We start from the raw sequence: 11,640 nt of genomic DNA on the forward strand, positions 1-11,640 counted from the left end.
CAATCCGGAATTGACTCATCTTTTGAAAGCCCTGCGTTCCGATGCGTCCCTATTGAGCTGTGAATGCCCTGTTTTACGCATTTATGTTGAAGAATACCCGTAGGGGGCTACATTGCGCAAGTGGTCACATGATGCTCCAGGAGAAAATCTCCCGTAAAGTACAGAGGTAGCCATTATTCCAATCGCTTCTACTGAGAAATCAACTGTCCCGATTGATATATTATCGAATAGATATTTGAAAAACACCTTGAGGATTGATTATAAACAACGTTTGCCATGTTTCTGTCGATATTATGGAGCTAATTTGGAATATTTTTCGGCGTTGTCGTGACCGCAATTTCTGGTCGATTACTCAGCCAATAGTGAAGAACAAACGCAGCTATTTCGCCTGCAAAAATAATATTTGGGGAAGAAATTAACTTTGGCTATCTACCTGGGAGTCTCGTGAGTGAAAACATCCAAAGTTCATCAAAGGTAAACGATTTAATTTGATTGCTTTTCTGATTTTCGCGACAAGGTTGCCTGCTGCTAGCAGGGCATAATGCTATGCTAGGCTATCGATAAACTTACACAAATGCTTGTCTAGCTTTGGCTGTAAAGCATATTTTGAAAATCTGAGATGACAAGGTGATTAACAAAAGGCTAAGGTGTGTCTCAATATATTTCATTTGTGATTTTCATGAATAGGAATATTTTCTAGGGATATTTATGTCCGTTGCGTTATGCTAATTAGTGTCAGGCGATGATTACGCTCCCGGACCCGGGATGGGGAGTCACAAGAAGTTTGTTTAAAAATACCTAAAGTTGTATTACAAAAGTAGTTTGAAATATTTTGGCAAAGTTTATAGGCAACTTTTGAAATGTTTTGTAGTGAAGCTGTTTTTTTCTGGATCAAACGTGCTTTATAAATGGACATTTTGGATATATATGGATGGAATTAATCGAACAAAAGGACCAATTGTGATGTTTATGGGACATATTGGAGTGCCAACAAAAGAAGCTTGTCAAAGGTAATGCATGTTTTATATTTAATTTCAGCGTTTTGTGTAGCGCCTGCTACGCTAGCTCATTTGTTTACTACTGGTTCAGATGGGTGCATGCTATCAGATAATAGCTTCTTATGCTTTCGCCGAAAAGCATTTTTAAAATCTGACATGTTGGCTGGATTCACAACGAGTGTAGCTTTAATTGAGTATCTTACATGTGTGATTTAATGAAAGTTTGAATTTTATAGCATTTTATTTGAATCTGGCGCTCTGCATTTCCCCAGGCAATTGGCCAGTTGAGACGCAAGCGTCTCCCTATCCTCAAGAGGTTTTAACACTGATCAAACCCTTTGTATGTCCTGTCAGGTCATATTAACACTGATCAAACCCTTTTTCTGTCCTGTCAGGTCATATTAACACTGATCAACCCCCGTTCTCTGTCCTCTCAGGGTATATTAACACTGATCAAACCCTTTCTCTGTCCTCTCAGGGTATATTAACACTGATCAACCCCTTTCTCTGTCCTCTCAGGGTATATTAACACTGATCAAACCCTTTCTCTGTCCTCTCAGGGTATATTAACACTGATCAAACCCTTTCTCGGTCTGTCCTGTCAGGGAGCGGCACAGCTTTGGACTTATAAGTGGGGGGGACATAACCTGGGGAGGGGTCCTCCCTCAGATTTTCCTGCATTTCTAGTCAGGCTGTCACCTTTTCGATTGGTCAGAATTTCTAAAAGGGTATTTTTCCATATATAGACACACCCTATATGTTTTAATAAAATCAACTATATTGTCACGCCCTGGCCTTAGAGATCGTGAGTTGGGGTGGGCATTCTATGTTTCGGTTTCTATGTTTTCTATTTCTGTGTGTTTGGCCGGGTGTGGTTCTCAATCAGAGGCAGCTGTCTATCGTTGTCTCTGATTGAGAACCATACTTAGGTAGCCTTTTCCTACCTGTGTTTTGTGGGTAGTTTCTTTCTGTTTTTGTGTCTGCACCATGCAGAACTGTTTCGGTTGTTCGTGTTGTTATTCAGTGTTCAGTTCTACTAATAAATCATGAACACTTACCATGCTGCACCTTGGTCCTCACCTTCTTCCACCAACAACCGTTACATATTTGTACTGAACTTGTCTGATGCTTTAAGTACGCTATTTGATAAAATAATTAAGACTCACAAATAACTCAAGAGGGAGTCAGAGATCAAGATTGTCTAACCAAACGCTCCGTCTCCAGCTGCTGTTGGCCTTCAGATTCTGCCGTTACGCTCCTGAAATTGCTGGTAATAGGCTACACCAGTGGCAATTTATTGTATCATTTCTACCAATTATGATTTTCATATGCACATTTTCTTGGAACAGTTTAATTTAATTAATAATTTTTTATTTTTTATTTTTTATTGTCTTTGTATATCAAAATCATTGTCTGTGGTTAATCTAAATTCTATCTAAATGAAAATGATACAAATCTAAAAGTAACTTTTGCCAACTATGTTAAAATAGTCTACATCAAGCCAACACAAAAACATTGCAGCCTGCAAGTAGAAAATATCCTAATGAAAGTAAATATCCTATAAATCACATTGACTATGCATGGCTGCAACGAACTTGAACCATTGTATCAACTATCAACTGGGTCACTAGAAACTCACACTAGCAAACATTAAACATTGTATAAAATATTCTGTGCCCTCAGAGTTTCCCGTGCAAGTAAGCTTGGGAAAGACACAGCTGTATGCTATTTGTGCAAGGGATAACAAGTAATCACGTATTTTATGACATTTTCACTGGATCAGAGCATTACATTTTTCCCTTTCATGCTGAGTGGTTACCAAAAGGGAGAGAGCTGGAAATATTGTTTAAATACTTTCAGGAACTATTGTCATTCTCAATTGATTTTAAAACCAGATTTGTTTGCTTGCTGTTTGAAAAATTACTCTACACATCATTAGCTGTGGTGAGTTAACAAATACAGGTACAAGGCAGGGAGTTTACTCCATATCTCTTACACCTGTCCTGTCTCTCTGCCTCCCTCTGTCTCTGCCTCACCCACACTCACTATCTCTCCCTCACACACACTCACTGTCTCTCCCTCACACACACTCACTGTCTCTCCCTCACACACACTCACTGTCTCTCCCTCACACACACTCACTATCTCTCCCTCACACACACTCACTGTCTCTCCCTCACACACACTCACTGTCTCTCCCTCACACACACTCCCTGTCTCTCCCTCACACACACTCCCTGTCTCTCCCTCACACACACTCCCTGTATCTCTCTCACACACACTCACTGTCTCTCCCTCACACACACACTGTCTCAACCTCACACACACTCACTCTCTCCCTCACACACACACTGTCTCAACCTCACACACACTCCCTGTCTCTCCCTCACACACACTCACTGTCTCTCCCTTACACACACTCACTGTCTCACCCTCTTTCTTTCTGCCTCGCTCTGTCTCTCCCTCACACACACTTACTGTTTTGCTCTCTGTCGCTCTGCCTCTTTCTCTCCTGACCCCTCCTGTCTCAGCCTCCAGTATTTATGCTGCAGTAGTTTATGTGTCGGGGGGCTAGGGTCAGTTTGTTATATCTGAGTACTTCTCCTGTCCTATTCGGTGTCCTGTGTGAATCTAAGTGTGCGTTCTCTAATTCTCTCCTTCTCTCTTTCTTTCTCTCTCTCGGAGGACCTGAGCCCTAGGGTCGTGACCCAGGACTACCTGACATGATGACTCCTTGCTGTCCCCAGTCCACCTGACCGTGCTGCTGCTCCAGTTTCAACTGTTCTGCCTTGTTATTATTCGACCATGCTGGTCATTTATGAACATTTGAACATCTTGGCCATGTTCTGTTATAATCTCCACCCGGCACAGCCAGAAGAGGACTGGCCACCCCACATAGCCTGGTTCCTCTCTAGGTTTCTTCCTAAGTTTTGGCCTTTCTAGGGAGTTTTTCCTAGCCACCGTGCTTCTACACCTGCATTGCTTGCTGTTTGGGGTTTTAGGCTGGGTTTCTGTACAACACTTTGAGATATCAGCTGATGTACGAAGGGCTATATAAATACATTTGATTTGATTTGATTCTCTCCCTCACACACACACTCACTGTCTCGCTCTCTTTCTCTCTGCCTCTCTCTCTCTCCCTCACACACACTCACTGTCTCGCCCTCTGTCTCTCCCTCACACACACACACTCAGTCTCGCCCTCTTTCTCTCCCTCACACACACTCACTGTCTCGCTCTCTTTCTCTCTGCCTCTCTCTGTCTCTCCCTCCCTCACACACACTCACTGTCTCGCCCTCTCTCTCCCTCACACACACTCACTGTCTCGCACTCTGTCTCTCCCTCACACACACTCACTGTCTCGCCCATTGGGTTCTTGGTCAGGGAGGTGACCAAGAACTCAATGGTCTACAGTGCCTTTGTGGAGATGGGAGAACCTTCCAGAAGGACAACCATCTCTGCAGCACTCCACCAATCAGGCCTTTATGGTAGAGTGGCCACTCCTCAGTTAAAGGCACACGACAGCCCGCTTAGAGTTTGCCATCAGACCCTGAGGATCAAGATTCTCTGGTCTGATGAAACCAATATTAAACTCTTAGGCCTGAATGCCAAGCGTCACTTATGGAGGAAACCTGGGACCATCCCTATGGTGAAGCATGGTGGTGGCAGCATCATGCTGTGGGAATATTTTTCAGTGGAAGGGACTGGGAGATAAGTCAGGATTGAGGCAAAGATGAACGGAGCAAAATACATAGAGATCCTTGATGAAAACCTGCTCCATAACGCTCAGGTTCCCCTTCCAACAGGACAATGACCCTAAACACACAGCCAAGACAACGCAACAGTGGCTTTGGGACAAGTCTCTGAATGTCCTTGAGTGGGCCAGCAAGAGCCTGGACTTGAAGCTGATCAAACATCTCTGGAAAGACCTGAAAATATCTGTGCAGCAACGCTCTGCATCAAACTTAACAAAGCTTGAGAGGATCTGCAAAGAAGAATGGGAGAAAACTCCCCAAATACAGGTGTGACAAGCTGGATGCGTCATACCCAAGAAGACTGGAGGCTGTAATCTCTGCCAAAAGTGCTTCAACAAAGTACTGAGTAAAGGGTCTGAATACTTATGTAAATGTAATAATTCATTTTTATTATTTTTTTTGCAAACATGAAAAAAAAACTGTTTTAGCTTTGTCATTATTGTGTGTAGATTGATGAGGGGAAAAAAAAACAATTTAATCAATTTTAGAATAAGGCTGTAACCCAACAACATGTGGAAAAGGTCAAGGGGTCTGAATACTTTCTGAATGCACTAGTCCTTTAAGCATCAAATGTTGGTGAATAATGAAACATCATAATCATGAAAATTATCAACACAAATGATCTGTCCATTTATAAACAGCTTGGAAAAATGTTCAAATAGCCATGAGTATTACTAGTAGTCAGTACTAGTAGTACTGGAGTAAATACATAAATATATAACTATAATATGTATTTATTCCAGTATTACTAGTAGTCAGTACTAGTATACTGGAATAAATACATAAATATATAACTGTAATATGTATTTATTCCAGTATTACTAGTAGTCAGTACTAGTATACTGGAATAAATACATAACTGTAATATGTATTTATTCCAGTACTACTAGTACTGAATACTAGTAGTACTGGAGTAAATACATATTTGTAAATATATAACATCCCTTCCCCTGGATTATAAAGTACCGTAGGAATACAGTAATAAAGTCAAAATACAGTAATGAGGTACAGTTGAAATACAGCAATGAAGTAGAGTAGAAATACAGTAATGAGGTACAGTTGAAATACAGTAATGAGGTACAGTTGAAATACAGTAATGAAGTACAGTTGAAATACAGCAATGAAGTAGAGTAGAAATACAGTACAGAAATGAAGTACCGTAGAATTACAATAATGAGGTACTGTGTAATACAACATTACTTACTGTGTTAATCATGTGGTGTTTTACACAAGTCTGACACTAGAGGGAGAACACAGACCAGGGAGGGAGGGTAGAGGGAGAACACAGACCAGGGAGGGAGGGTAGAGAGAGAACACAGACCAGGGAGGGGGGTAGAGAGAGGGTAGAGGGAGAACACAGACCAGGGAGGAAGAACAGAGGGAGTACATAGACTAGGGAGGGAGGGTAGAGGGAGAACAGACCAGGGAGGGAGGGTAGAGAGAGAACACAGACCAGGGAGGGAGGGTAGAGGGAGAACACACACCAGGGAGGGAGGGTAGAGGGAGAACACAGACCAGGGAGGGAGGGTAGAGAGAGAACACACACCAGGGAGGGAGGGTAGAGAGAGAACACAGACCAGGGAGGGAGGGTAGAGGGAGAACACACACCAGGGAGGGAGGGTAGAGAGAGGCTAGAGGGAGAACACAGACCAGGGAGGGAGGGTAGGGAGAGGGTAGAGGGAGAACACAGACCGGGGAGGAAGGGTAGAGGGAGAACACAGACCAGGGAGGGAGGGTAGAGGGAGAACACAGACCAGGGAGGGAGGGTAGAGGGAGAACACAGACCAGGGAGGGGGGGGGGGGGGGTAGAGGGAGAACACAGACCAGGGAGGGAGGGTAGGGAGAGGGTAGAGGGAGAACACAGACCGGGGAGGAAGGGTAGAGGGAGAACACAGACCAGGGAGGGAGGGTAGAGAGAGAACACACACCAGGGAGGGAGGGTAGAGAGAGAACACAGACCAGGGAGGGAGGGTAGAGGGAGAACACACACCAGGGAGGGAGGGTAGAGAGAGGCTAGAGGGAGAACACAGACCAGGGAGGGAGGGTAGGGAGAGGGTAGAGGGAGAACACAGACCGGGGAGGAAGGGTAGAGGGAGAACACAGACCAGGGAGGGAGGGTAGAGGGAGAACACAGACCAGGGAGGGAGGGTAGAGGGAGAACACAGACCAGGGAGGGGGGGGGGGGTAGAGGAAGAACACAGACCAGGGAGGGAGGGTAGAGAGAGGCTAGAGGGAGAACACAGACCAGGGAGGGAGGGTAGAGGGAGAACACAGACCAGGGAGGGAGGGTAGAGGGAGAACACAGACCAGGGAGGGGGGGGGGGGGGGGTAGAGGAAGAACACAGACCAGGGAGGGAGGGTAGAGAGAGGCTAGAGGGAGAACACAGACCAGGGAGGGAGGGTAGAGGGAGAACACAGACCAGGGAGGGAGGGTAGAGGGAGAACACACACCAGGGAGGGAGGGTAGAGGGAGAACACACACCAGGGAGGGAGGGTAGAGGGAGAACACAGACCAGGGAGGGAGGGTAGAGGGAGAACACAGACCAGGGAGGGAGGGTAGAGAGAGAACACACACCAGGGAGGGAGGGTAGAGAGAGAACACAGACCAGGGAGGGAGGGTAGAGAGAGAACACACACCAGGGAGGGAGGGTAGAGAGGCTAGAGGGACCAGGGAGGGAGGGTAGAGAGAGAACACAGACCAGGGAGGGAGGGTAGAGGGAGAACACACACCAGGGAGGGAGGGTAGAGGGAGAACACAGACCAGGGAGGGAGGGTAGAGGGAGAACACACACCAGGGAGGGAGGGTAGAGGGAGAACACACACCAGGGAGGGAGGGTAGAGGGAGAACACTGACCAGGGAGGGAGGGTAGAGGGAGAACACAGACCAGGGAGGGAGGGTAGAGAGAGAACACACACCAGGGAGGGAGGGTAGAGAGAGAACACAGACCAGGGAGGGAGGGTAGAGAGAGAACACACACCAGGGAGGGAGGGTAGAGAGAGGCTAGAGGGAGAACACAGACCAGGGAGGGAGGGTAGAGGGAGAACATAGACCAGGGAGGGAGGTTAGAGGGAGAACACAGACCAGGGAGGGAGGGTTGAGAGAGAACACAGATCAGGGAGGAAGGGTAGAGGGAGAACACAGACCAGGGAGGGAGGGTAGAGAGAGAACACAGACCAGGGAGGGAGGGTAGAGGGAGAACACACACCAGGGAGGGAAGGTAGAGGGAGAACACAGACCAGGGAGGAAGGGTAGAGGGAGAACACAGACCAGGGAGGGAGGGTAGAGGGAGAACAAAGACCAGGGAGGGAGGGTAGAGAGAGAACACAGACCAGGGAGGGAGGGTAGAGAGAGAACACAGATCAGGGAGGAAGGGTAGAGGGAGAACACAGACCAGGGAGGGAGGGTAGAGAGAGAACACAGACCAGGGAGGGAGGGTAGAGGGAGAACACACACCAGGGAGGGAGGGTAGAGGGAGAACACAGACCAGGGAGGGAGGGTAGAGAGAGAACACACACCAGGGAGGGAGGGTAGAGAGAGAACACAGACCAGGGAGGGAGGGTAGAGAGAGAACACACACCAGGGAGGGAGGGTAGAGAGAGGCTAGAGGGAGAACACAGACCAGGGAGGGAGGGTAGAGGGAGAACACAGACCAGGGAGGGAGGGTAGAGGGAGAACACACACCAGGGAGGGAGGGTAGAGGGAGAACACAGACCAGGGAGGGGGGGGGGGTTGAGGAAGAACACAGACCAGGGAGGAAGGGTAGAGGGAGAACACAGACCAGGGAGGGAGGGTAGAGGGAGAACAAAGACCAGGGAGGGAGGGTAGAGAGAGAACAAAGACCAGGGAGGGAGGGTAGAGAGAGAACACAGATCAGGGAGGGAGGGTAGAGAGAGAACACAGACCAGGGAGGAAGGGTAGAGGGAGAACACAGACCAGGGAGGGAGGGTAGAGAGAGAACACAGACCAGGGAGGGAGGGTAGAGAGAGAACACAGACCATTGAGGGAGGGTAGAGGGAGAACACAGACCAGGGAGGGTGGGTAGAGAGAGAACACATACCAGGGAGGGAGGGTAGAGAGAGAACACAGACCAGAGAGGGAGGGTAGAGAGAGAACACAGACCAGGGAGGGAGGCTAGAGGGAGAACACAGACCAGGGAGGGAGGGTAGAGAGAGAACACAGACCAGGGAGGGAGGGTAGAGGGAGGGTAGAGGGAGAACACAGACCAGGGAGGGAGGGTAGAGGGAGAACACAGACCAGGGAGGGAGAGTAGAGGGAGAACACAGACCAGGGAGGAATGGTAGAGGGAGGGTAGAGGGAGAACACAGACCAGGGAGGGATGGTAGAGGGAGAACACAGACCAGGGAGGGAGGGTAGATGGAGAACACAGAACAGGGAGGGAGGGTAGAGGGAGAACACAGACCAGGGAGGGAGGGTAGAGAGAGAACACAGACCAGGGAGGAAGGGTAGAGAGAGAACACAGACCATGGAGGAAGGGTAGAGAGAGAACACAGACCATGGAGGGAGGGTAGAGAGAGGCTAGAGGGAGAACACAGACCAGGGAGGGAGGGTAGAGAGAGGCTACAGGGAGAACACAGACCAGGGAGGGAGGGTAGAGAGAGGCTAGAGGGAGAACACAGACCATGGAGGGAGGGTAGAGGGAGAACATAGACCAGGGAGGGAGGTTAGAGGGAGAACACAGACCAGGGAGGGAGGGTAGAGAGAGAACACAGATCAGGGAGGAAGGGTAGAGGGAGAACACAGACCAGGGAGGGAGGGTAGAGAGAGAACACAGACCAGGGAGGGAGGGTAGAGAGAGGCTAGAGGGAGAACACAGACCAGGGAGGGAGGGTAGAGGGAGAACATAGACCAGGGAGGGAGGTTAGAGGGAGAACACAGACCAGGGAGGGAGGGTAGAGAGAGAACACAGATCAGGGAGGAAGGGTAGAGGGAGAACAAAGACCAGGGAGGGAGGGTAGAGAGAGAACACAGACCAGGGAGGGAGGGTAGAGGGAGAACACACACCAGGAAGGGAAGGTAGAGGGAGAACACAGACCAGGGAGGAAGGGTAGAGGGAGAACACAGACCAGGGAGGGAGGGTAGAGGGAGAACAAAGACCAGGGAGGGAGGGTAGAGAGAGAACACAGACCAGGGAGGGAGGGTAGAGAGAGAACACAGATCAGGGAGGAAGGGTAGAGGGAGAACACAGACCAGGGAGGGAGGGTAGAGAGAGAACACAGACCAGGGAGGGAGGGTAGAGGGAGAACACACACCAGGGAGGGAGGGTAGAGGGAGAACACAGACCAGGGAGGGAGGGTAGAGAGAGAACACACACCAGGGAGGGAGGGTAGAGAGAGAACACAGACCAGGGAGGGAGGGTAGAGAGAGAACACACACCAGGGAGGGAGGGTAGAGAGAGGCTAGAGGGAGAACACAGACCAGGGAGGGAGGGTAGAGGGAGAACATAGACCAGGGAGGGAGGTTAGAGGGAGAACACAGACCAGGGAGGGAGGGTAGAGAGAGAACACAGATCAGGGAGGAAGGGTAGAGGGAGAACAAAGACCAGGGAGGGAGGGTAGAGAGAGAACACAGACCAGGGAGGGAGGGTAGAGGGAGAACACACACCAGGAAGGGAAGGTAGAGGGAGAACACAGACCAGGGAGGAAGGGTAGAGGGAGAACACAGACCAGGGAGGGAGGGTAGAGGGAGAACAAAGACCAGGGAGGGAGGGTAGAGAGAGAACACAGACCAGGGAGGGAGGGTAGAGAGAGAACACAGATCAGGGAGGAAGGGTAGAGGGAGAACACAGACCAGGGAGGGAGGGTAGAGAGAGAACACAGACCAGGGAGGGAGGGTAGAGGGAGAACACACACCAGGGAGGGAGGGTAGAGGGAGAACACAGACCAGGGAGGGAGGGTAGAGAGAGAACACACACCAGGGAGGGAGGGTAGAGAGAGAACACAGACCAGGGAGGGAGGGTAGAGAGAGAACACACACCAGGGAGGGAGGGTAGAGAGAGGCTAGAGGGAGAACACAGACCAGGGAGGGAGGGTAGAGGGAGAACACAGACCAGGGAGGGAGGGTAGAGGGAGAACACACACCAGGGAGGGAGGGTAGAGGGAGAACACAGACCAGGGAGGGGGGGGGTTGAGGAAGAACACAGACCAGGGAGGAAGGGTAGAGGGAGAACACAGACCAGGGAGGGAGGGTAGAGGGAGAACAAAGACCAGGGAGGGAGGGTAGAGAGAGAACAAAGACCAGGGAGGGAGGGTAGAGAGAGAACACAGACCAGGGAGGGAGGGTAGAGAGAGAACACAGACCAGGGAGGAAGGGTAGAGGGAGAACACAGACCAGGGAGGGAGGGTAGAGAGAGAACACAGACCAGGGAGGGAGGGTAGAGAGAGAACACAGACCATTGAGGGAGGGTAGAGGGAGAACACAGACCAGGGAGGGAGGGTAGAGAGAGAACACATACCAGGGAGGGAGGGTAGAGAGAGAACACAGACCAGGGAGGGAGGGTAGAGAGAGAACACAGACCAGGGAGGGAGGCTAGAGGGAGAACACAGACCAGGGAGGGAGGGTAGAGAGAGAACACAGACCAGGGAGGGAGGGTAGAGGGAGGGTAGAGGGAGAACACAGACCAGGGAGGGAGGGTAGAGGGAGAACACAGACCAGGGAGGGAGAGTAGAGGGAGAACACAGACCAGGGAGGAAGGGTAGAGGGAGGGTAGAGGGAGAACACAGACCAGGGAGGGATGGTAGAGGGAGAACACAGACCAGGGAGGGAGGGTAGATGGAGAACACAGAACAGGGAGGGAGGGTAGAGGGAGAACACAGACCAGGGAGGGAGGGTAGAGAGAGAACACAGACCAGGGAGGAAGGGTAGAGAG

This window comes from Oncorhynchus mykiss, chromosome 13 (assembly GCF_013265735.2).
Source record: "Oncorhynchus mykiss isolate Arlee chromosome 13, USDA_OmykA_1.1, whole genome shotgun sequence".
NCBI classification, from domain to species: Eukaryota; Metazoa; Chordata; class Actinopteri; order Salmoniformes; family Salmonidae; genus Oncorhynchus; species Oncorhynchus mykiss.